The sequence below is a fragment of the Elephas maximus genome, chromosome 2 (genome assembly GCF_024166365.1).
Source record: "Elephas maximus indicus isolate mEleMax1 chromosome 2, mEleMax1 primary haplotype, whole genome shotgun sequence".
In the NCBI taxonomy this organism is placed as follows: Eukaryota; Metazoa; Chordata; class Mammalia; order Proboscidea; family Elephantidae; genus Elephas; species Elephas maximus.
This window is the reverse complement of record NC_064820.1, coordinates 218,427,859-218,454,788: the sequence shown is the minus strand read 5'-3', so window position 1 is coordinate 218,454,788 and position 26,930 is coordinate 218,427,859. Positions and strand designations below refer to the sequence as shown.

Below are 26,930 nucleotides of genomic sequence, written 5' to 3'. Positions count from 1 at the left end.
TGCCCTGTGTTTGGACTTCTAGCCTTCCAACTGTGAGAAAATAAATCTCTGCTTTTCAGGTCACCCAGTTGTGGTGTTTGTGTTATAGCAGTGCCAGGAAACTAAGACACCTTGGAACCCAGGCTGGGATGCAGTGCTGTCCTAGGAGGAACCTGGACAAGTGAGGCAAGGGTTGCTCAGGCCACTGTGGACCAGTGAGACTATGACAGAAGCACTGACTGTAGGGGACCATTCAGGCTCTCCAGTTCTCTTTCCATGTGGTGTTTAGACCCAGGGTGCCAATTTAGCTCACTGGACTCAGCCAGGATGAGCCAAGGGGTAGGACAGTCCTCAAGAGGTCCAGCAGCTAATTGAAAAAATAAGAGCTTTTTTTTAGACTATATTAATACCCCATATATGAAATGGATCTTGCCAACTACATTTATTTGCTGTGCAATGCTCAGGAAGTCTTTGACTACATTGCAAACCCTGTCTGATACTTCGCTTTGTTTGGTACCAGTGCTCTGAATACAAGTCCACACTGAGGGTTGCCAAGTGAGCAGTCCCTGCCTTAATTGAGGTCAGGACAGAAAACAGTACTGCTGTTTCGGGAGCATCCTCCCTGGGTTATAAAGGTCTGCCGTGCTCTGTGCCCTCACCAGGTACAATCATGCACTACCTAACATCCATCTGGGCGGCGTCCAACCATAGATAAGCCTGTGGTCCCATAAGGTTTTTTTTTTTCTTTAAAGGGAAAGCAGCTCTCCTTTTGCTTATCATTTTCCCCTAATGAGCCATGGTAGTGCAGTGGTTAAGTGCTCAGTTGTTACCCGGAAAGTTGGCACTTCGAACCCACCAGCTACTTCTCAGGAAAAAGATGTGGCACTCTGCTTCTCTAGAGATTACAGCCTTGAAAACCCTATGGAGCAGTTCTCTGTCATATAGGGTCACTATGAGTCGGAATCGACTTGATGGCAGTGGGTTTTAGTTTGGGTTTTAATGGTTTTAAAGACCCCAAACCCAACTCATAGCACTGGGACCATGGGTAGGTACAGGCAGGTGAGGCAGAAGTCATGGCTTTGGGTAAGGCTCTTGGGGTTTGTCTGGTGGGCAGGTGGGCGGTGGTGGTGGCAAAGGCTGTGGGGCCCAGGGTGCTTTTGTTCCTTAGGCTGATGGAACAGTAAGCAGGGCTGGGCGTGTTCCGCTGCTTCCTTGCTCACTTCCTCTTGCTGTGCTCCAGCTCCTGCTGCTACCCTCTCGGCCACCATAGCCGTCTGTTCCTTCTGCTTCCACCACCAGCAGCAGCAGCAGCAGCGGCAGCAATGTGGATGATTGGAAATGGGCTTCCGTAAGGCTTTAATGTAATAGGCTTAAGGGGGGTTGGTTCATAACTACAGGTTGTATGTGAGTCAGGCCTTTGTAACCTGGGGCTTGCCTACATATAATATGGTACTCACACAGCATCCAGATCGCATAATATCCTATTTCACTGAACCTGTTGTGTTCGTTAAGCAACACATGACTGTATATGAAAACGCCGAGAGAATGTGGAATTGCCTATGAGTATTTTGTTTGTATACCAATCATAGGAATTGGGTTGCCTCAGTTAAATTCCCTGAGACTCCTGTTTCCTTGAGAGTATTTAACTGAGAGTGAGATACCCATAAAAAGAGCCTGTGTTCCATATCTTTCTTGATTAATTTTCTGATTTACCCACTTCTAGTTGCCTAGCACCTTATGGTGTTATGACTGAAGCACAACTGACGTAATTATTTACAATGAGACAGATGTGTCTCTGAATGGGAAACCTTTATAGGCTATGATCAGTTATTTGGAGTTTCTTGTTAAGTGGAGTACCAACACACAAATGGAGATCGTAATAAGTGTTTTGAATCCAACGCTGAGTTAGAAGAACTACTGTGTTTCACACGGTGAATCTTCTTAAATGGGTAAATGTAAGCAGATAAGACAAGTGGCAGGAGTGGAATGGCTCTAATGTGGGGTGACCCAGCATACTGCAGCTGTCTGATTTTAGTTGCACTCTCTGACCATAGCAGGCATTATGTTTACTAACCGTTGAGTAGCCGCTTATGTGTATTTGCACCAGATGGAAGTTTAGGCATCTGTTGGAAGCTGGGACACTGGTGTTATCTTGGGCATTAGTGAATATAGAATCTCACGGACTTTAATTGTTGTTTGGTGTTGTGTGGTACAGTGTAGGATAAAGACTTGTCCAAATTCACGAGGGTTCAGAATCAGGACCAGCACAAGGCTGGTTTCTAAGAGGTAGAGGTCAGACATACCTCTGGATTCCAATTTCTTCACCATTTCTGACACCAGCCACGCCCCCCCCCAACACTCTTTATTTCTCTGCTGAGTTTGATAATTCATTGCAGTGGCTGCATGGAACTCAAACAGACCATACTCATAGTTACGTGGTTTATTAGGGAAGTAACAGACTACAACTTGGGATCAAGATCAACTTGGAAGTAACAGGAACAACTCAGGATCAGGATCAAAAAGCACACAGGCAAGGCCTGGAAGGCTCCTCCTAAGTGGAGAGCACATCCCTTCCTTCTTCGGAGCAGGACAGCTTCCAAACTGGGACAGCTTCCAAGCAGGACAGCTCTCTCAGCTGCTTCTTGTCTTCAGGCTTCTCTGCCATCAGATCTCTCTGGGGTCGGCCTCCCTGCCATTGGTTTCACTGCTGCTTACTGGCCTAGCTTATGGCTAGTGTAGCAGCTTGCTCAGCTTTCGGCTGCTCTCTGCCATCAAGCCTCTCTACTGCTAACTGGTCCAGCTCACATCCAGTGTAGCACCGTCAGGACTGCTTGGTTCCCACATGATCTGCTGCTAGCTCAGCATTTAGCCGCCACCTCTCTCAGCCCAGCTTTTTCAGCTTTCTCAGTTGCAGCCTTTTTTTTTTAATCACTGTTGTTTTTGAGATTCATCTCTTTGTTGCGTGTATCAATAGTTCATTGCCAAGTAGTGTTCCATTGCCACACTTTGTTTATCTAATCACCTGTTGGTGGACAATTGAGTTGTTTGCCTTTTTTGGCTATTATGAGTAAAGCTCCAGGGAATATTCATGGACATGTGTTTTCATTTCTCTTGGTTAAATACCTAGGAGTAGAATGTCTGGGTTGAATGGAAAGTGTATGTTTTATTTTATAAGAAGCTGACAAATGGTTTCCCAAAATTGTACCATTTTATATTCCCACCAGCAACTTATAAAAGTTCTAGGTACTCCATATCCTTGCCAACACTTGATATTGTCAGAATTTTTAATTTTAACCATTCCAGTGGGTATGTAGTGGTATCTCATTGTGATTTTAATTTGTATTTCCATTGTAACATATGATGCTGAACATTTTTCACATGCTTATTGGCCATCTGATATTTTATTTTGGGCAGCATTTGTTTAAATCTATTGCCTGTGTTTTAAGTTGAATTGTTTTTGTCTAAGAATAACCACTTGTACTTTGATTAAAGTACAGTTGAGAGATTTATTGAAAGTAAAGAGACAACTCAAGCTGGGAAGAGACTGAATTCCATGTAGTGAAATCCATCACTTCAAAATGGCTACACTGGAGTGATGTTTTATAAGGGGAGAACAAAGAATATGAAGTTCATTACTTGATTGGTATTTACAAACTTAGACCATTGAAGACATTACTTGATTGATAATTACAGGCTCAGATCATTGAAAGACACTATTTGATTGGTAGTAGATTATTATAAGGTGGTACTTCCTGTGGCAGGAACTTGTAGGTCAGGACTTCCTTTAATGGAAGTTCATAAAGCAGTTGGCTTAAACGGGTATACGTGTCTGTCTTAGTGTGGTAATTACAAGGGTATGTGATGGAGGAGGGACAATGTTGCAGTGTAGTTATCATTACCAGACATTGCTCCCTTAGGGGAGTCACAGTGTAGTTATGTCATCATTACTGGACATTCCTTAGTTTCATGGTTAGGTCTGCATGGAAGATGGCTGTGAAAATGCTTCTAGCAATAAAGGAGTCATACCCAAACCTCATACTAACCATTTCAGATGTTCTCAGGTACCGCAAATTTTAAAATCCCCTTATACATTCCCTCCTTTTGATCGATATTTTTGAAAGAAATTTTGTTATTAGTTCACTGACCACTATTCTGAAAGAAGGCTTTCTTTTGCATGGACTTTGAGCATATGTTTATTCTGAATGGCTGTTAATTTAATAAAATTTTAAGACTTAGATGCTATGTGTGTGAAAAGGTAATTATTGTTGTTAGCTGCCATTGAGTTGGCTCTGCCTTATAGTGGCTTCATGTGCAACAGAACAAAACACTGCCAAGTCCTGTGCCATCTTTGCTTCTAAGGGGTATCCTGGCTGTACTTCTTCTAAGACAGATTTGTTCATTCTTTCGGCAGTCTATGGTATCTTTAATATTCTTTGCAAACACCCTAATTAATACAAAGGCATCAATTCTTCGGTCTTCCTTATTCATTGTCTAACTTTCACATGCATATGATGCGTTCAAAATATCATGGCTTGGGTCAAGCACACCATATTCCTCAACATGACATCTTTGCCTTTTAATATTTTAAAAAGATACATTAGATTTGTCCAAATGTAATATGTTGTTTGATTTCTTGATTGCTGCTTCCAGGAGCATTGACTGTGGATTCGAGAAAAATAATATCAAACTATGAGCAGCAGCTATGCATAGTAGTGGAATATTGCAAGAAAGTAGCTGAGCACAATTTGACATCTTCACCATGCCATAGCTTTAGCCTCTTGCTTCTGTGGTTTTATTACTTGAGGGTTAGAGTAGGGCAGGCCACGTTAGAGGAATAACCTGATATCTGAAGGCTTTTTTTTTTTTTTTTTCTGATGGCTTGCTCAAGGAGTGAGCTCGAGTCTGTCTGAGATATAAGTACTGTCAATGTACATTATCCTTCTCCTGGGCATTAAATTGATTTTTTTGGTTAATAGCATTTGTCAAAAGTTTCATACAACATTCAGTAGTTTCTACAGTTACTACAATAATGAGGAGTATTATTAGTCAGGTTACCAATGTAGACTTAGTCCATGACGTAACACCTGAGGGTAGCAAGCTGAAAATAACCTGGAAAAGGGAAGTCTGAGGGGTGGAAGTATATGCAGCCAAGTAGCCTTCTGGCGAATACAAGTAACAGTGATGACAAAATTAACTTCAGCATTGAAAGGCATAAAGGAGGATGAAAAGGCTACCAATAAAGGACAAATATGAGAATGCTAATGATAAAAAGATATAATGTAATGTCACTATTCATGTGTCTTACTAAACTAATCTGTGACTGGCATTAATAGCAAGGGATTAATAGAATATAAATGATGGTAAAAATTATATAAAAAAATACATATAGAATTTAAAACAAAAGAGCTAATATGGATTCCAAACCCAGACAGGTCATAAGAAAGATAACTAACTATTCACTAAAAGTGGTGTTTATAAAAGGAGGTCTGGGTTGTCGGGAAGAACAATATATTAAAACAAGGAGTAATACCCCACAACTGGAGTCCAATGACAATAAAAAAAAAGATTAGGGTAATTAGAAAACGAATTCCTAGTACCTCTACACCTAATTTTTTTTCTTGATTTTTATCGTGCTTTCAGTGAAAGTTTACAAGTCAGTCTCTCATACAAAAATTTATATACACCTTGCTATATACTCCTAATTGCTCTCTGCCTAATGAGACAGCACTCTCCTTCCCTCCCCTCTCTCTTTTCGTGTCCATTCGGCAAGCTTCTGACCACCTCAGTCCTCTCATCTCCCCTCCAGACAGGAGATGCTAACATAGTGTCATGTGTCTACTTCATCCAAGAAGCTCATTCTTCACCAATATCATTTTCTATCCCATTGTCCAGTCCAATCTCTGTCTGAAGAGTTGGCTTTGGGAATGGTTCCTGTCTTGGGCTAACAGAAGGTCTGGGGACCATGACCACCAGGGTCCTGCTAGTCTCAGTCAGACCATTAAGTCTGGTCTTTTTACGAGAATTTGGGGTCTGCATCCCACTGCTCTCCTGCTCCCTTGGGGGTTCTCTGTTATGTTCCCTGTCGGGGCAGTCATCAGTTGTAGCCAGGCACCATCTAGTTCTTCTGGTCTCAGGCTGATGTAATCTCTGGTTTATGTGACCTTTTCTGTCTCTTGGGCTCATAATTACCTTGTGCCTTTGATGCTCTTCATTCTCCTTTGCTCCAGCTGGGTTGAGACCAATTGATGCCTCTTAGATGTCTACTTGCTAGCGTTTAAGACCCCAGACGCCACTCTCCAAAGTAGGATGCAGAATGTTTCCTTAATAGATTTTATTATGCCAGTTGACCTAGATCTGCCCTAAAACCATGGTCCTCAAATCCCCGTCCCTGCTATGCTGGCCTTCAAAGTGTTCAGTTCATTCAGGAAACTTCTTTGCTTTTGTTTTAGTCCAGTTGCGCTGACATTGCCTGTATTGTGTGTTGTCTTTCTCTTCACCTAAAATAGTTCTTATCTTTTGTTTTTTTTACTATCTAATTAGTAAAAACTCCTCTCCCTCCCTTCTTCCCTCCCCCCCTCATAACCATCAAACAATATTTTCTTCTCTGTTTAAACTTTTTCTTGAGTTCTTATAATAGTGGTCTTATACCATATTTGTCCTTTTGCAGCTAATTTCACTCAGCATAATGCCTTCCAGATTCCTCCATGTTATGAAATGTTTCACGGATTCATCATTGTTCTTTATCGATGCGTAGTATTCCATTGTATGACTATACCGTAACATATTTATCTATTCATCCATTGATGGGCACCTTGGTTGCTTCCATCTTTTTGCTATTGTAAACAGTGCTGCAATAAACATGGGTGTGCATATGTCTGTTCATGTAAAGGCTCTTATTCCTCTAGGGTATATTCCCAGGAGTGGGATTGCTGGATTGCATGGTAGTTCTATTTCTAGCTTTGTAAGGAAGCGCCAAATCGATTTCCAAAGTGGTTGTACCATTTTACATTCCCACCAGCAGTGTAGAAGTGTTCCAATCTCTCCACAGCCTCTCTGACATTTATTATTTTGTGTTTTTTGGATTAATTCCAGCCTTGTTGGAGTGAGATGAAATCTCATTGTAGTTTTGATTTGTATTTCTCTAATGGCTAATGATCCTGAGCATTTCCTCATGTATCTGTTAGCTACCTGAATGTCTTCTTTAGTGAAGTGTCTGTTCATATCTTTTGCCCATTTTTTAATCGGGTTGTCTTTTTGTAGTTAAGTTTTTGCAGTATCATGTAGATTTTAGAGATCAGGTGCTGACCAGAAATGTCATAGCTAAAAAGTTTTTCCCAGTCTGTAGGTAGTCTTTTTACTCTTTTGGTGAAGCCTTTTGGTGAACATAAAAAACCCAAACCCGCTTCCGTTGAGTCAATTCTGACTCATAGTGACCCTAAAGGACAGAGTACAACTGCCTCATAGAGTTTCCAAGGAGCACCTGGCAGATTTGAACTGCCGACCTCTTGGTTAGCAGCCGTAGCACTTAATCACTACGCCACCAGGGTTTCCTGTGGATGAGCATAGGTGTTGATTTTTAGGAGCTCCCAGTTTTCTAGTTTTGCTTCTGCATTCTTAATAATGTTTTGTATACTGTTTATGCCATGTATTAGGGCTCCTAATGTTGTCCCTATTTTTTCATCCATGATCTTTATCGTTTTAGATTTTATATTTAGGTCTTTGATCCACTTTGAATTAGTTTTTGTGCATGGTGTGAGGTATGAGTCTTGTTTCATTTTTTTGCAGATGGATATCCAGTTACGACAGCACCATTTTCTACACCTAAATTTTTTTACCATCCTAAAAGTTTGAGTTTATAAAACAAAAAGGTATTTCAAAAGCAATGGCAAATTATAAATTCAAACTAAGCAAAAATGACTAATTATCAGAAGATGGTACCACAGATAAGTTAGATCATTAAAACCATCAAATACCCACAACTAAAAATTATGATCCCTGTGACTAAGAAAAATTCAAGAAGAGTTAAAGCCCTCATTTAAACCTCTTACATCAAAGGTAACAGTTGGCATACTATAATCACTAAAACTACCAGGATATAGGCGCCCTGGTGGCACAGTGGTTAAGAGCTACGGCTGCTAACCAAAAGGTTAGCAGTTTGAATCCACCAGCTGCTCCTTGGAAATCCTGTGGGGCAGTTCTCCTCTGTCCTACAGGGTCACTATGAGTTGGAATCAGCTTGATGGCAATGGGTTTGTTTTTTTGGGGGGACCAGGACATAATTCCACAATTGTGCATAATATCTAACAATACTAAGATACCAAAAATGACAATACTAAGATACCAAAAATGACAAAGAAAAAGGCAAAGAGTCCAGATTTTACTACGGGATATATAGACAGTTTCAGGTCAGGCCCAGAGATCTCAGGAAAGAGTCTACCCAACTGTCATCTACTTCTCTTCCTGGTGACATTTGAATTTTAATCCTTCATGAGGCTCAACAGTCCTTTCAGGAGTTGGGACTTTCTTCATTTGGGATAAATGAATCCAAACCTTAACTCCCTGTAATTTAGTGGCAGAAAGATTAGTGAAAAGGACTAAATAAGGTCTTTCCATCAAGGTTCAAGAGAATCCTTTAATTGGTGTCTTTTCCAGTAAACATAATCTCTAGGTCGAACATAAGGTAATTTAGGTATTTCTTGCTTTTGATTATCAAAAATCTCTTTAACTCGTGTAAAGCATTTTTTAGAATGTCGGATCAAAGGTTTACAATATTGAAAAGGATCAGATTGAACTAAATTTGAATCAGGACATTTCACCCAATAGGGGAGGGCCATTGGCTGTCCAGTGACAATTTCATGAGGAGTCAATTTGTGAGGTCCAAATGGAGTATCTTAAATTTAAAAGGATCAGAGGCAGTACCTTAGTCTAAGGCAATTGTAAAGATTTGGAAAGTTTGGATAGTTGAGTTTTTATTATACCATTAGTTCTTTCAAGCAGGCCAGAGGATTGAAATGATAAGGACAATGAAATCTCTGAAAGATAGGGAAGGTTTTTACATATTTCCTTACTTATTTGCCTAGTAAAATTGGTGCCTTCGTCACTACAAAGGACCCTTGGGGCTCCCAAAGTGGGAATAATGTTCTCAAGAAGTTTCATAGCTACAAAAGCAGCAGTAACTTGATAACTGGGGAAAGCATCTACCAAGTAAGAAAATCTACAGATCATTACTAATACACACTTGTAATCACTTGAGGGGGAAAGTTGGATAAAATCAATCTGCCATTTAAGCATTGGTCCTAACAGCAGGAGAAATCTCCTAGGTGGAGCTTTATAAGGTTTACTGGAATTAAATTGAGAGCAAATCAAACAATGGAAAGCCACTTGTTCAGCAGTTTCTTAAAAATGCCCCCCGCCAATATTTCTTTAAATTTTCTATCGTCTTATCTCTTCCCAAATGGGTATTCATGTACAGTGTCTCAGTACAGGGGCTTGCAGAGATTTGGGGGAGCACTAAGTTCTTGTTGGATCCATCAAAGTAATGTGTTCCAGGTATTTCACAAAAAATTGGGCCAATTGATTGGTTGTAGATTATTTTAAAGTGGGACTTACTGTGGTGGGAACTCATAAGATAGGTCTTCTTTTGGTGAGCACTCGTAAGGCAGGACTTCCTGTAATGGAAGCTCGTAAGGTGATTGGCTTAAAAGGATATATGTATTTTTCTTAGACTGGTTACAGTGTGGTATTAAAAGGGTATGTGAAGAAGGGGGATCACAGTGTAGTTATATCATCATTACCGGACATTCCACCTTTTGTTGTTGTTAGGTGCCGTCGAGTTGGTTCAGACTCATAGCGACCCTGTACACAACAGAACAAAACACTGCCTGGTCCTGAGCCATCCTTAAAATTGTTGGTATGCTTGAGCTCATTGTTGCAGCCACTGTGTCAATCCACCTCATTGAGGGTCTTCCTCTTTTCCGCTGACCCTGTACTTTGCCAAGCATGATGTCCTTCTCCAGGGACTGATCCCTGCTGACAACATGCCCAAAGTATGTAAGACGCAGTCTCGCTATCCTTGCTTCTAAGGAACAGTCTGGTTGTATTTCTTCCAAGACAGATTTGTTCGTTCTTTTGGCAGTCCATGGTACATTCGATATTCTTCGCCAACACAATTCAAGGGCATCAATTCTTCTTTGGTCTTCCTTATTCATTTTCCAGTTTTCACATGCATATGATGCGATTGAAAATACCATGGCTTGGGCCAGGCACACCTTAGTCTTCAAGGTGACATCTTTGCTCTTCAACACTTTAAAGAGGTCCTTTGCAGCAGATTTGCTCAATGCAATGCATCTTTTGATTTCTTGACTGCTGCTTCCATGGCTGTTGATTATGGATCCAAATAAAATGAAATCCTTGACAACTTCAATCTTTTCTCCATTTATCATGATGTTGCTCATTGGTCCAGTTGTGAGGATTTTTGTTTTCTTTATGTTGAGGTGCAGTCCTTACTGAAGGCTGTGGTCTTTGATGTTCATTAGTAAGTGCTTCAAGTCCTCTTCACTTTCAGCAAGCCAGGTTGTGTCATCTGCATAACACAGGTTGTTAATGAATCTTCCTCCAATCCTGATGTCCCATTCTTTTTCATATAGTCCAGCTTCTCGAATTATTTGCTCAGCATGCAGATTGACTAGATAATGGTGAAAGGATACAACCCTGATGCATACCTTTTCCTGACTTTAAACCAATCAGTATCCCCTTGTTCTGTCTGAACAACTGCCTCTTGATCTATGTAAAGGTTCCTCATGAACACAGTTAAGTGTTCTGGAATTCGCATTCTTCACAATGTTATCCGTAATTTTTTATGATCCACACAGTCGAATGCCTTTGCATAATCAATAAAACACAGGTAAACATCCTTCTGGTATTCTCTGCTTTCAGCCAGGATCCATCTGACATCAGCAATGATATCCCTGGTTCCACGTCCTCTTCTGAAACCGGCCTGAATTTCCCTGTCGATATACTGCTGCAGCCGTTTTTGAATGATCTTCAGCCAAATTTTGCTTGCGCGTGATATTAATGATATTGTTCTATAATTTCCATATTCGGTTGGATCACCTTTCTTGGGAATAGGCATAAATATGGATCTCTTCCAATCAGTTGGCCAGGAAGCTGTCTTCCATATCTCTTGGCATAGATGAATGAGCACCTCCAGCACTGCATCTGTTTGTTGAAACATCCCAGTTGAAATTCCACCAATTCCTGGGGCCTTGTTTTTCACCAATGCCTTCAGAGCAGCTTGGACTTCTCCCTTCAGTACCATCTGCTCCTGATCCTATGGCACCTCTTGAAATGGTTGAACATGGACTAATTCTTTTTGGTATAATGACTCTGTGTATTCCTTCCATCTTCTTTTGATGCTTTCTGCGTCGTTTAATATTTTCCCCGTAGAATCCTTCACTATTGCAGCTCGAGGCTTGGATTTTTTCTTCAGTTCTTTTGGCTTGAGAAACGCAGAGCTCATTTTTCCCTTTTGGCTTTCCATCTCCAGCTCTTTGCACATGTCATTATAATCCTTTACTTTGTCTTCTCAAGAGGCCCTTTGAAATCTTCTGTTCAGTTCTTTTACTTCATCAATTCTTCCTTTGGCTTTAGCTCCTCTACGCTGAAGAGCAAGTTTCAGAGTCTCCTTTGACATCCATCTTGGTCTTTTCTTTCTTTCCTGTATTTTCAGTGACCTCTTGCTTTCTTCATGGATGATATCCTTGATGTCATTCCACAACTTGTCTGGTCTTTGGTCACTAGTGTTCAGTGCGTCAAATCTATTCTTCAGATGGTCTCTAAATTCAGGTGGGATATACTCAAGGTCATATTTTGGCTCTCGTGGATTTGCTCTGATTTTCTTCAGTTTAAGCTTGAACTCGCATATGAGCAATTGCTGGTCTGTTCCACAGTCGGCCCCTAGCCTTGTTCTGACTGATAATATTGAGCTTTTCCATCTTCTCTTTCCACAGATGTAGTCAGTTTGATTTCTCTGTGTTCCATCTGGCGAGGTCCATGTGTATAGTCGCCGTTTATGTTGGTGAAAGAAGGTATTTGCAATGAAGAAGTCGTTGGTCTTGCAAAATTCTATCATTCTATCTCTGGCATTGTTTCTGTCACCAAGGCCATATTTTGGAACTACTGATCCTTCTTTGTTTCCAACTTTCGCATTCCAATCGCCAGTAATTATCAGTGCATCTTGATGGCATGTTCGATCAATTTCAGACTGCAGCAGCTGAGAAAAATCTTCTATTTCTTCATCTTTGGCCCTAGTGGTTGGTGCGTAAATTTGAATAATAGTCGTATTAACTGGTCTGTTAGTTTGTCATAATGTTGGGGCTTGCATGTTCCTGTGATGCTGGAAGCTATGCCACTGGTATTCAGATACCAGCAGGGTCATCCATGGAGAACAGGTTTCAGCTGAGCTTCCAGACTAAGACAGACTAGGAAGAAGGCACTGGCAGTCTACTTCTGAAAAGCATTAGCCAGTGAAAACCTTATGAATAGCAGTGGAACATTGTCTGATATAGTGCTGAAAGATGAGCCCCCCAGGTTGGAAAGCACTCAAAAGATGACTGGGGAAGAGCTGCCTCCTCAAGGTAGAGTCGACCTTAATGACGTTGATGGAGTAAAGCTTTCGGGACCTTCATTTGCTGATGTGGCATGACTCGAAATGAGAAGAAACAGCTGCAAACATCCATAATAATCGTAACCTGGAATGTACGAAGTATGAATCTAGGAAAATTGGAAATCGTCAAAAATGAAATGGAACGCATAAACATCGATATCCTAGTCATTAGTGAGCTGAAATGGACTGGTATTGGCCATTTTGAATCGGAGAATCATATAGTCTACTATGCTGGGAATGACAACCTGAAAAGGAATGGTGTTGCATTCATCATCAAAAAGAGCGTTTCAAGATCTATCCTGAAGTACAGCAGAGTCAGTGATAGGATAATATCCATACGCCTACAAGGAAGACCAAATTCCGCCTTTAGGGGAGTCAAAGTGTGGTTATGTCATCATTACGGGACAGCCCTTAGTTTTGTGATTTGGTCTGAATGGAAGATAGCTGTTATGAGGGTGAAAATGGAGGTAGCAATAAAGAAGTCATACCCAAACCACAAGCTGGCTATTTCAGATTTTCTCCGGTACCTCAAAATTTAAAACTCTCTCACGTAGGTCTTATAATTTTGATGTAAGAATTCTTTTTATATTTGGTATTCAAGTCCTTGGTCAGATGTATTTACCGAGAGTAGTTTCTCCTTATTTGTCTTTTCATTTTCTTATTAGTGTCTCTTAATTTTTATGAAGTCCAGTTTATTATTTTTTCTTTTATAGTTCATGCTTCTTTTGTTCTATTTGAGAAAAAATCTTTGCCTCTCCTAAGGTCAGAAACATTTTGTCATATATCTTATTTAAGAAATTTTAGCTGTTTTTTTTCCTATTTATTCATTCATTCATTATTGTATTTTAGATGAGGGTTTACAGAGCAAATTAGTTTCTCATTAAACAATACACATATTGTTTTGTGATATTGATTGCCAACCCCATGACATGTCAACACTCACCTCTTCTTGACCTTGGGTTCCCTGTTACCAGCTTTCCTGTCCCCCCTTGCCTTCTCAGCCTTGCCCCCGGGCTGGTATGTCCATTTAGTCTCATTTTGTTTTACGGGCCTATCTAATCTTTGGCTGAAGGGTGAACCTCAGGAGTGACTTTGGTACTGAGATAAAAGGCAGTCTGGGGGCAAACACTTTGGAGGTTCCTCTAGTCTCTTGTCAGACCAGTAAGTCTGATCTTTTTTTGTGAGTTTGAATTTTGTTCTACATTTTTTTCCAGCTCTGTCAGGGACCTTCTATCGTGATCCCTGTCAGAACAGTTGATGGTGGTAGCTGGGCACCATCTAGTTGTGCTGAACTCACTGTGGTGGAGGCTGTGACAGTTGTGACCCATTAGTCCTTTGGATTAACCTTTCCCTGTGTCTTTGGTTTTCTTCATTCTCCCTTGATCCAGATGGGTTGAGACAAGTGGAGTATCTTAGGTGGCCACTCACAGGCTTTTAAGACCCCAGATGCTACTCACCAAGCTAGGATGTAGAACATTTTCTTTATAAACTGTGTTATGTCAATTGAGGTAGATGTTCCCTGAGACCATGGTCCCCAGCCCTCAGCCCAGTAATTCAGTCCCTCAGGGAGTTTGGATGTGTCTGTGGAACTTCCATGACCTTGTCTTGGACAAATTGTGCTGGCTTCCCCAGTATTGTATACTGTCTTACCCTTCCCCATAGTTACCACTTATCTCTTGTCTACTTAGTGTTTTTCCCTCCCTCGTAACCATCAAAGATTGTTTCTTTTTGTGTGTAAACCTTGTCATGGGTTTTTATAATAGTGGACTCATACAATATTTATCCTTTTGTGATTGACTTATTTCACTCAGCACAGTGCCCTCAAGATTTGTCCATGTGGTCTGATGTTTCATGAATTCATCGTTCTTTATCGTTTCATATTATTCCATTGTGCATATGTACCATAATTTATTTATCCATTTATTTCTTGATGGGCACTTAGGTTGTTTTCATCTTTTTGTTATTGTGAATAATGCTGCAATGAACATGGATGTGCATATGTTTATTTGTGTGACGGCTCTTGTTTCTCCAGGATACATTCCTAGGAATGTGTTTATTGCTATAAATTGACCTCTGAGCACTACCTTTGCTGTGTCCCAAAGGTTTTGGTATGATGTGTTTTCATTCTCCTTTCATTCTAGGAATTTTTTGATTCCCTCTTTGATTTCTCCTCTTACCCAGTTGTTTTTAAGCAAAGCATTATTCACTTTTCATGTATTTGATTTTTTTCCTTGTTCTTCCTGTTATTGTTTTCTACGTTTATTGCATTATGATCAGATAGGTTGCTTTGTCTTATTTGGATGTTTTGGATTTTATTGAGGGTTGCTTCGTGGCCCGAAATGTGGTCTGTTCTGGAGAATGTTTCATGTACGTTAGAAAAGAATGTATACTTTGCTGCTTTTGGATGGTGTTCTACATATGTCTGTGAGGTCAAGTTGGTTGATTGTGGCCTTTAGGTCTTCTGTATCTGTGATGGTTAAGATTGTGTGTCAACTTGGCTGGGCCATGATTCTCAGTTTTTTGGCAGTTATATGATGTGATCACCCCCATGATGGGATCTGCTGTGAGTAGCCAGTCAGTTGAAAGGGAATTTCCTTGGGCATGTCGCCAGCATTGAATTTAAGTGGACGTTCTGACAAGGCTTGTGGCTTTTGTTTGCTCTGGATCCTGCTGCTGGCTCCTGTTAGCCTGACCTCTGGTTGTTGGGACCTGAGCTAGCAGCTTACCTGCAGTCTTGCCTACCGATCTTGGGATCTGTTGATCTTCACAGCCTGTGAGCAACAGCTCTGGTTTCTGACCTACCGATCTTGGGTTTGCAAGCCCTTGTGCTATGTGAATCAGGAGAAGTCCCTAGCCTGACCCACAGACTTTTCAGTCTCTGCAACCACGTGAGCCATTTCCTTGATATAAACCTCCCTCTGTATTTATTTGTATGCTTTACTGGTTTTGCTTCTCTAGAGAACCCAGCCTAAGACAGTATGTTTGTTGAGCTTCTTCTAGATGTTCTGTCCTGTACTGAGATTGGTGTGTTGAAGTCATCTACTGTTATTGTGGAACTATTTCTCTTTTCAGTGCAGTTGGGGTTTGTTTTAAGTATTTCGGAGCCCTGTTGTTGGGTGCGTAGATATTTATTAAGGTTATGTCTTCTTGTTGGAATGTCCCTTTAATCATATAGTGCCTTCATTGTCTTTTATGATGGATTTTGCTTTAAAGTCTATTTTATCTGAGATTAATATTGCCACTCCTTTTTTTTGTTTACTGTTTGCTTAATATATTTTTTCCCATGCTTTGATTTTTAATATATTTATGTCTTTGTGTCCAAGGCATGTCTTTTGTAGTCAGCATATTGATGGGCCTTTTTTAAAAAAATTTATTTTTCCTGCGTATTTCTCTTTATGGGTGCATTTAACCCATTTACATTCAGTGTGACTATCGAAAGATATGCATTTTTTGCTGTCATATTGTTGTGTGTGTGTTGTTTTTTTTTGGTAGTGCTTACGTTTTCTTTGTCCCTCTTACTTTCCTGTGCTCATTTCTTTTTGTTCATGGATTTTCTTTTCATTTCTTTCATTATTCCAGATTTTGTGTTTCTGAGTCTTCATGGTTTTCTTCTTTTTTATTTTGATGAGTGCGTTTGTTAACTTTCTTTCTGATTATCTTAAAATTTACCCGTAACTTTCCTAAGTTTGAATCCGTCTTTTATTACTTGATATTGCCTTGACTTCTTTATATGCAAGTTCTATACCTGCACTATTTATTTCCCTTTTTATTGTTTTGACATTGTCATCATTTACAGATTAATGACCGTGTTTCAGTGTTTCAGGTCTTTTAGCTGTGTTCGATTAAGTGTTTTTTACGTAGGTTGGTATCTGGCTGATAACTTTGCTTTGTCCTAAACTCTGGTTGTTGTTTGATGTTTTGGGTTCTCTAACTAAAGGACTCCCTTTAATATTTCTTGTAAGTTTAGTTTGGTTTTTACAAATTCCCTTAATTTTTGTTTATCTGGGAACATTCTATTTTTGCCATTCTATTTCAGAGAGAGTTTTGCAGTATATATTATTCTTTGTTGGCAGTTTCTTTTTTTTTTTTTCCTTCAAGGCTTTATTTCTTCCCACTTCCTTCTTTACTGCCTAGTTTCTGCCGAGTAATCAGAGCTTAGTCCCCTTTGTATGTGACTTTTTGTTTTTCCTCAAGCTGCTCTCAGGAATCTTTCTTAGTCTTTGTTTTTGTAAAGTGTGATTATGATATGTCTTGGTGATTTTCTTTTGGGGCCTATCCTATATGGGGTTCATTGAGCTTCTTGGATGGACAGCGTTTCATCTTTCATGATATGTGGAAAATTTTCTGTCAGTAAATCTTCAACCATCTTCTCTGTGTTTTCCATTTTTTCCCCTGTTCTGAAACTCCGATCACACACATTTTTGCTCTTGATTGTGTCCCACATAATTTTTAGGTTTTCTTCATTCTTTTCTCTGTTTTTTCCTCAAATAAAGTGGCATTTGTGGATTTATTTTCAGTCTTACTAGTTCTGTCATCCATTTTTTTCAAATTTATTCCTAAAATCATCTATTGAGTTGTCCATTTCTGAAATTTTGTTGTTTATCTTTTGGATTTCTAGTTGCAGTTTTGGTGTGATTTCTAACTGTTTATTTTGACATTTTGTTCTTGTATTTTTTTCCTGAAATTTTCTATTGCTTTGTCTCTGTTATTCTTGATTTTGGCTATGTTTTTTTTTTTTTCTTTTTGGTTTTGTCCATGTTTTCCATGATTTTATCTATTTAAGTCTACCTTGGTTCTGTCTGTGTTTTCCTTACTGTCTTTCCTAGTTTCTTAGAGAGCCCACAAATATTAGTGTTTTGAATTCCATATCAGGTAGTTCCAGTGCTTTTTTTATTCTATCAGAAGGTTATCTGAATCTTTATTTTGGTCACTTGCTGGAGCCATCTAGTCCTATTTTTTTTAATATATTTTGATGTTGTCTGTTGTCTGCAAGATATAAATGTATTATTTTTTTATTTACTAATTGTATGTTTCTTTGTTTCATCTTGCTATTTTGTTTTGTTTTGATGTCAAGGCAGATGGGCCTGGCATATTTTGCTGCTTGCTCATCTATGGGCAGAATTGTTCTCATCACCTTATCTGGGTAGACAGGGCAGCAGGAGGCAGGGCCAGCCTGGTTTGCTGTACACTAATTTGGTGAGGTGGCTGAGGGCAGAATTTCTGGGCACTGACTACCTGGTGATGTTGGTCCAGTGATGTGGGAACATTCACAGCTTTACACCAGCTGTGGGGGTGTCTGATGGGGAATGGTATAGGTTCACTTCCCACTCAGCTAGTCGAATGGTGGGTGGAGAAGGGCAGTGTGGGCCTGGTGCAGAGGTGGTTGGCTGGAAGTGGGAGGAGGTGGCATACAGGGCTAAGTAGGAAGGAGAAAGAAAAGAAAAAAGGGCAGCGTGGCAGGAGCAGGCCTGTGTGTGTAGAGCGGACCCAGGGGATGGTAGGAACAGGGTGGAGGTGGCACATGGGACTAGGTGGGATGGAGAAAGAAACGTAAGGAAAGGAAAAAAAGAAACATAGTGGTGGCACATTGAGGGCTGATAAGTGAGGGCAGGGCAACCCCCGGGGCTGGTGGGAAGGAAGGGAAAGTGTCTTAGGGGTCTATGTGAAAGTAACAGAAAAAGTATGACTGTGTGGCAGGAGCCAGTGGGTGGGGGCAGGACTGACCCGGGGTGGCGCAGGCCATTGGCTTTGTAACCACAGTGGCACAGCAGGCACCAGTGCAAAGGAGAGGAGGTGGTGTATGGAGCTAAGTGGGAAGGAGAAAGAAAAGGAAGAAAGAGTAAAAGATAAAACAGCGGTGGCATGGTGGGTGCTGGTGAGTAGGGACAGGGCGGACCTGGGGACCCGTGGGGAGGGGAGGTGGCATATGGGACTAGGTAGGAAGAATAAAAAAAAAACAGTGGTGCCTTGGAAGTCTGCAGCAAGTGGGGGGAAGGTAGCATATGGGGCTAGGTGGGAGAGAGAAAGAAAGAAAAACGTAAACAAAAAAAAAGTCACATAGCAGGAGAGAGCGGGGCAGCCTGGGGGGTTGTGAGGCTCATATTGTGTACCTCAGTGGTAGGGGCTGCCAGGTTTCGGGTCGGGGGAGGCTTGCTTCTACTCACCGGAAGGGCAAGGGATGGGAAAGCATGTTTCTTTGGTTGCTGTGTTCTCTGTCTCCTGTTGGGAGCTCCATGAAGTTGCCTTCCTATACTCCCTGTCCAGGGTCATTGTGGGCTGTGTTTCAAGATGGCCACGCTGTGCCGTGTTAGTTGGCAGGGGAACCACCACTTCGTATCTCTCCTTGTTCTCTGTTTTCTGTCACTTTCTTCTTCCATTTGGTGTTGGATCTAGTTCTTGATGCTCAGGTTTCCAGGACTAAGGATTCTATCTTGTTTTACTTAGTTTTTCAGGTCTTTGCTGCAGGGAGACAGCATGGTGCATCTGTCTAGGACATCATGTTGGCTCAGACTCATGAATTTTTTATATTGACCTTTTACTCTGCAGCCCTACTAAACACACTTATCAGTTCTAGTATCTTTTTTGGTAAATCCCTTGAGATTTTCATGTAGTGTACTGCATGTCCCACTAAGAAATAAAGGTGCACTCAACTTTCATGAGAATGACTAGTATGTTCCTAGTGATGTGGCTAATTCAGTGGTGCCCTGGCGGTGCAGTGGTTAAGAGCTCAGCTGCTAACCAAAAAGGTTGAGCAGTTTGAATCTACCAGCTGCTCCTTGTAAACCCTATGGGGGAGTTCTACTCTGTCCTACTAGGTAGTTATGAGTCAGAATCAACTCGATGGCAATGGGTTTGGTTTTTTGTTTGGTGGCTTATTCAAAAGGGCCAGTGTTTAATGTGACTATAAAGTGTCCAGGCTTTGGTTCCACATAAATTGTATTTAGTTAATCTGGAATCTTAGAGAAAGGTAGTACTAAATTCTTGAAGTTGAAATGTTATAAAAATAACATTAATTAGAGGGTTTTTATGAATTTCATTGAAGTGGAACCTGATAGCATTTGTTTTGTAACTGATGTGGCTTCAGAGATTCCCCATTTCTTTTTGATGATTAGGAATCCATGTCAAGACCATACTTTGTTGTTGTTTGTTGCTGTTCAGCCACCTCCAACTCAGCAACCTTGTGAATGACAGAGAAGAATGAGCCCGGTCCTGCACCATCCTCACAGTTGATGTTGTTTGAGCCCATCGTTGCAGCTGCTATGTTAGTCCATCTCATTGAGGGTCTCCCTCTTTTTTGCTCACCCTCCACTTTACCAAGCATGATGTCTTTCTCCAGTAATTGATCCCTTTTGATGACATGTCCAAAGTAAGCGAGATGAAGTCGCAACATCCTAGCATCTGAGGAGCATTCTGGCTATACGTCCTGTAAGACTGATTTGTTCATTCTTCTGGCAGTCCATGGTATATTCAATATCCTTCATCAGCACTACAATTCAAACGTGTCAATTCTTTTGTCTTCCCTTTTCATTGTCTGGCTTTCGCATGCATATAAGGCAATTGAAAATACCTTGGCTTGAGTCAGATGCAGCTTAGTCATCAAAGTGTCACGTTTGCTTTTTAACACTTTAAAGAAGTCTTTTGCAGCAGATTTTCCCAATGCAATCCATCATTTGATTTCTTGACTGGCTCTGATTCATGGTGACCTTACATGTCAGCAAAACATTGCCCAGTCCTGCAGCATCCTCCCAATCTTTGGCATGTTTGAGCCCATTGTTGCAGTCACCATGTCAATCCATCTCATTGAGAGATTCCCTCATTTTCACAGGTCCTCTACTTTACCAAACATGATGTCCTTTCCTAGCAATTGGTCTTTCCTGGTGATGTGTTCAAAGTAAGCAAGTGGAAGTCCTGCTTATCCTTGCTTCTGACGAGCATTCTGGCCGTACTTCCTCCTAGATAGATGTGTTCTTTCTTCTGGCAGTCTGTGGTATATTCTGTATTCTTTGCCACCACCACAATTCAGATGCATCAGTTCCTCTTCAGTCTTTCATTTTCATTGTCCAGCTTTCATCATGTATATGAGGCATTTGAAAAGGTCATTGCTCGGGTCTGCTGCACATTAATCATCAAAGTAACATCTTTGCTATTTAACACTTTAAAGAGGTCTCGTGCAGCAGATTTTCTCAATGCAATACGTTGTTTGATTTCTTGACTGCTTCTTCCATGGGCATTGATTGTTGATCCAAGTAAAATGAAATTCTTGGTAATTTCAATTTCTTTGCCAGCACAAAGAGTTAGCTAGGTGGATTTGGAGCAGGGTGATAATACTACTTACGTCAGCCCATTTGCCTTGAGATATATAATCTAAAACGTTTTTGTAAAATAGTATTTTCATACCGTCTTAGTCATCATTAGTAGAGTTAAGCTAAGAATGATGAGTTCATTCCTTTTCCCCGACATGTGTTAGCAGCTGCTTCCACAGTTCACCAGTCGTCGTCGTAATCTGAAAGGATGTACGGGGCAGATTTGGATCAAACAGGTAGTAGTTTTGATATTTCTTGCAGCCAGAATTTTATCTTCCTGTCCAGGGGTAATAGTAGGTGGAGAGGGGACAGCAGCCTAAGGGCTTCCCATATATACTTATTTTTACTTTATAACTTGAAGTTGCATTTGATTGCAGTGAATATAAATATCTGGGAAAATTATAGGTGGCACACAGCTATATTTCTTAAGAGGTTCTAGGTCTCATTTGTTGTCTCTTGATTTGTCTTTGTTCTGAGTAATTCACATGGTTCTGAGCAAGCCCTGAAAGTTTGTATGAAAGAGATATACCAAAAAAAAGGATGTGCCTTACTTTCATCAACTTTAATTTATTTTGCAAATTCTTACATCCCTAAGTATTGCTTTTAAAAGCAAATCATTTGGAATATGACTTTAGCCATTAGTAGATGCAACAATGATGATGTAATTTCTTGAGAAATTTACGTGCAAATAAGAATAAGTGATTAAATTTGGCAAGTCAGGTTGACTCATTTTGCCAAAGGAAAGTGTACTATTTGAATGGTTGAGTGAATTTGTCCTTCTTCCTCTCTCTGTACTGTGGTTCTGTGTTTGAGGCACGGGAGGTTCTCCATAGGGATTTCTTAAGTGAATGACATATTGTCAGCCAATCTGATTACTTTGGACAAGACTCTGGCTTTATTCCTGTTCTTTTCCATTTCAACCTGGTTATCATTGACTTTACTGGGAGGATTCATCTATATCTGAAGAATAGTCACTGAGCTGTCTGCCTGAGTTAAGGAAAGCCAGGGTTAGTTGAGAAATGTTTGTTTTCCAAATTATTTTACCTGTCTGTTTTTGTGATCTAACCTATCTTTGAGGTCAGTGGTAGAATTTTTACCTTCCGTATGCAGGAGACCTAAGTTCAATCCCCGGCCAGTGAACCTCATGCACAGCCATCACTTGTGTGTCACTGGAGGCTCGTGTGTGCCTACGATGCCGAACAGGTTTCAGAGGAGCTTCCGGACTGAGATGAACTTAGAAAGAAAGGCCTGATGATCTGTTTCTTAAAATCGGCCACTGAAAACCCTGTGGATCACAATGGTCTGATCCATAACCAGTCGTGAGGATGGCATAGGACTAGGTGGCATTTCATTCCATTGTGTGTGAGATCACCCTGAGTCGGTGACTGACTTGTCTTCACTGACAACAACGGTGTCACTGGAACTGCCTCATCAGAGTTCACCATGGGCTCAGTCCTCTCTACTGCCCTGTCATCATCTTCCTGACTGCTTGCTGCCTGCAAAACTGGAGTCCCCAACTCCCAGGATCCTCTCCCTGCCCTCCTTGCCTGGCTTTCTCTTGCCTCTTCGAGAGTCTTCTTTGCAGGTTTTTCCTCATCTCCTGACATCTAAGCATTGACTCCTTTGAGCTCTTCTCCTTGTATCTACAGTCATTTCCTAGTCTACCTCTTCCAGCCTCATAGCTTTGAGTTATGATTCCCAATTTATATCCGTAGCCGGATTCTCTTCCCTGAAGTCCTGCCTATTCATGCTTCCTTTGGATTTCTAATAGAGATCCCAAACCTAACATGTCCAGATCTGAACTCCCATCTCTTCCTCTCCAAATCCGCTTTTCTCAATGTATTTTCCATTAAAAAAAAAAAAAAATCCAAACCTATTGCTGTTGAGTCAATTCAAATTCATACAGTGACCCTGGAAGACGTTAGAACTGTCCCATAGGGTTTTCAAGGCTGTAATCTTTACGGAAGCAGACTGCCACATCTTTCTGTTGCAGAGTGGCTAATAGGTTTGAACCACCTACCTTTCAGTTAGAAGCTGAGTGCTTTTACCACTGTGCCACCAGGGCTCCATTTCCCACCTTAGTTAATTGTAACTCCATCCAGCCAGGTGTTTAGCCAAAAAACCTTGAGCTTATTTTGACTCCCCATATTCTCTAACATCTCAAACACTCTTTGTCCTAGTCTCCTAGTGCTGCTGTAACACAAATACTGTAAGTGGGCAGCTTTAAAGAGCAGACATATATTTTCTCACCATTCTGGAGCCCAAAAGTCCCCATTAGGGTCTTGGTTAAGTCATTTCCTTCCTTATCGATAGCTCTGGGCATTCCTTGATTCCTTGGCTTGTGGACAGTCCTCACATGGCATCTGTCTCCCCCAGTATATGCTTGCTTGCTCTGTGCCTGCGCTGCTCTTTATATAACTCAGAAGTGATGAGGTTTAGGATGCACCCTATGACTGGTATGACCTCAGCTTGTTGATTCTGTTACATTAGTTTGCATTACGGAAAGCGTATATTATACTAGATTAGATTACATCTGCAGTTTTAGGAGTTAGTATTCTGACACATATTTCAGGGTGGATACAATTCAGTCCCTAATATGGTCTATCAGCAAATCTTGCCACCTTGACTTCACCATATATCCAGAATCCCTTCCCTTCTCACTGTGTCCCCTTCATGATGGTCCAGGCATTGTAGTCTCACCCTGGGTAATCCAAGTGGCTTCATCACTGGTTTTCTGCTTCCTCACTGCTCCCCCTCAATCTCCTCTCCATACCACCTCCCTCCTGCCTCAGAACCCCTCAGGGCTCCTGGTGCTCCACGAATGAAAGTGAGCCCCATCCTCACTGGGGCTTTGGAGGCTGTGTCAGATGTGGGCACCTTTGCCCCCTTCCTGTCTCTGGGCTCCAAGCTCTTTATTCCCCCAGTTCGCTCTGCTCTCCTGGCAGTTCCCCTCAGAGCCCTTGCACCTGTTCATCCCTGGAGTCTCGTTATATAAATAAACATAAATGGCATAATTACGTGAACTATATTAGAGTGCCCTCCCTCACTTCTTCCAGGTCTCCCCTCAAACGTTATCTTCTCAGTTAGGTCTTCCTGTCTACCCTATTTGAAATGCCTTACCCCCAACACTTCTTTTTTTGTTTTTTATTTTTATTGTACTTTAGATGAAGGTTTACAGAACAAACTAGTTTCTCATTAAACAGTTAGCACACATATTGTTTTATGACATTGGTTAACCACTCCACTACGTGTCAGCACTCTCCCTTCTCAACCTTAGGTTCCCTATTGCCAGCTTTCCTGTCCCCTCCTGCCTTTTAGTCCTTGCCCCAGGGCTGATGTGCCCCTTTAGTCTTGTTTTGTTTTATGGACCTGTCCAATCTCTGGCTGAAGGGCGAACTTCAGGAATGACTTCGTTACTGAGCTGATAGGGTGTCCTGGGGGCCATACTTTCAGGGTGTCTCCAAACTCTGTCAGGCCAGCAAGTCTGGTCTTTTTGAGTTAAAATTTTCTACATTTTTTTCCAGCTGTGTCTGTTGTGATTCCTGTCAGGGCAGTCAGTGGTAGTAGCTGGGCACCATCTAGTTGTACTGGATTCAGTCTGGCGGAGGCCATGGTAGATGTGGTCCAGTAGTCCTTTGGACTAATCTTTCCCTTGTGTCTTTAGTTTTCTTCATTCTTGCTTGCTCCCAAAGGGGTGAGACCAGTGGAGTACCCTAGATGGCTGCTCACAGGCTTTTAAGAACCCAGACGCTACTCACCAAAATAGAATGTAGACCATATTCTTTATGTTATGCCAGTTGAGCTAGATGTTCCCTGAGACCGTGGTCCCCACAGCCCTCAGCCCAGCAGTTCAGTCCCTCAGGGAGTCCATGACCTTGCCTTGTACAAGTTGTACTGGCTTCCCCAGTATTGTGTACCGTCTTACCCTTCACCAAAGTTACCACTTACCTATTGTCTATTCAGTGTTTTTCCATTCCCACCCTTCCCCTCCCTCGTAACCATCAAAGATTGTTTCTTTTTGTGTGTAAACTTTTTCATGGATTTTTACAGTAGTGGTCCCATACAATATTTGTCCTTTTGTGACTGACTTATTTCACTCAGCTTAATGCCCTCCAGAGTCATCCATGTTATGAGATGCTTCACAGATTCATTGTTGTTTTTTATCATTGCATAATACTCCATTGTATGTATGTACTACAGTTTGTTTAACCATTCATCTATTGATGGGCATCTAGGTTGTTTCCCATTCATCTATTGATGGGCATCTAGGTTGTTTCCATCTTTTTGCTGTTGTGAACAATGCTGCAGTGAACATGGGTGTGCCTATGTCTACTGGTGTGACCACTCTTATTTCTCTAGGATATATTCCTAGGAGTGAGATTGCTGGATCATATGGTATTTCTGTCTCCCTGCAGCCTCTCCAACATTTGTTATTTCCTGGCTTTTTTTTTTTTTTTTTTTTGATTCGTGCCAGTAATGCCAGGGTGGGATGGTTATCTCATTGTGGTTTTGATTTGCATTTCTCTAAATGGCTAGATCGCGAACATTTCCTTCTGCTGGCTGCTTGAATGTCTTCTTTGGTGAAGTGTCTGTTCATTTCCTTTGCCCATTTTTTAATTGGATTTTTTGTCTTTTTGTTGTAGAGGTGTTGGATTTTCTTGTAGATTTTATAGATTAGACATTTGTCTGATTCGTAATAGCTAAAATTTTTTTCCCAGTCTATAGGTTCTCTTTTCATTCTTTTGGTGAAGTCTTTTGATGACCCTAAGTGTTTAATTTTTAGAAGATCCCAGTTATCTAGCTTAGCTGCTGTAGTTTGTGTGTTGCTGGTTGTGATTTGTATCCTGTTAATGCTGTGTAGTCGGGTCCCTGGTGTTGATCCTATTTTTTCTTCTATGAGCTTCATAGTTTTTGGCTTTATATTTAGGTTTTTGATCCATTTTGAATAAGTTTTTGTATATGGTATGAGGTATGGGTCCTGTTTAATTTTTTTGCAGTTGGACATCCAGTTTTGCCAGCACCATTTGTTAAAGACTGTCTTTTCCCCATTTTATGGACTTTGGGCCCTTGTTGAAAATCAGGTGACCACAGGTGGATGGATTTACATCTGGGTTCTCAATTCGTTCCATTGGTCAATGTATCTGTCGTTGTACCAGTGCCAGGCTGTTTTGACTACCGTAGCTGTATAGTAGGTTCTGAGGTCGGGTAGTGCAAGTCCCCCTACTTTATTCTTCTTCTTCAGTAGTGCTTATTCGAGGCTTCTTCCCTTTGCATATAAAGGTAATGACAAGTTTTTCCATCTCTTTAAAGAATGTTGTTGGCATTTGGATCGGGATTGCATTGTATTTGTAAATTGTGTTGGGTAGAATTGTCATTTTCACAATGTTGAGTCTACCTATCCATGAGCATGGTGTGTTTTTCCATGTATGTAGATCTCTTTTGGTTTCTTGCAGTACTGTTTTATAGTTTTCTTTGTATAGGTTTTTTACATCCCTAGTTAGATTTATTCTTAAGTATTTTATTTTTTTAGGGGCTATATTAAATGGTATTGTTTTTGTGATTTCCTTTTCATTATTCTCTTTATTGGTGTATAGGAATCCAACAGATTTTTGCATGTTTATCTTGTATCTTGCTACTTTGCTGAATCTTTCTATTAGTTCCAGTAGTTTTCTCATGGAGTCTTTTGGGTTTTCTGTGTATAGTGTCATGTCATGCACAAATAGGGACCGTTTAACTTCTTCATTGCCAATTTGGATGCGCTTTATTTCTTTTTCTTGCCTTACTGTTCTAGCTAGGACTTCCAGCACAATGTTATATAGGAGTGCTGATAAAGGGCACCCTCGTCTTGTTCCTGTTCTCAAGGGGAATGTTTTCAGCCTTTCTCCATTAAGAATGATGTTGGCAGTTGGTTTTGCATAGATACCCTTAATTTTGTTGAGCAGTTTCCCTTCTGTACCTATGTTACTGAGAGTTTTTATCAGGAA

At 40.8% G+C, this 26,930-nt stretch overlaps 1 protein-coding gene across 7 annotated transcripts in view; it reads left to right on the top strand.

Moving 5' to 3' along the window:
- Window positions 1-26,930, top strand: part of HLCS (holocarboxylase synthetase) — a 344,996-nt gene that overhangs the window by 105,435 nt on the left and 212,631 nt on the right. The window lies entirely within an intron of this gene.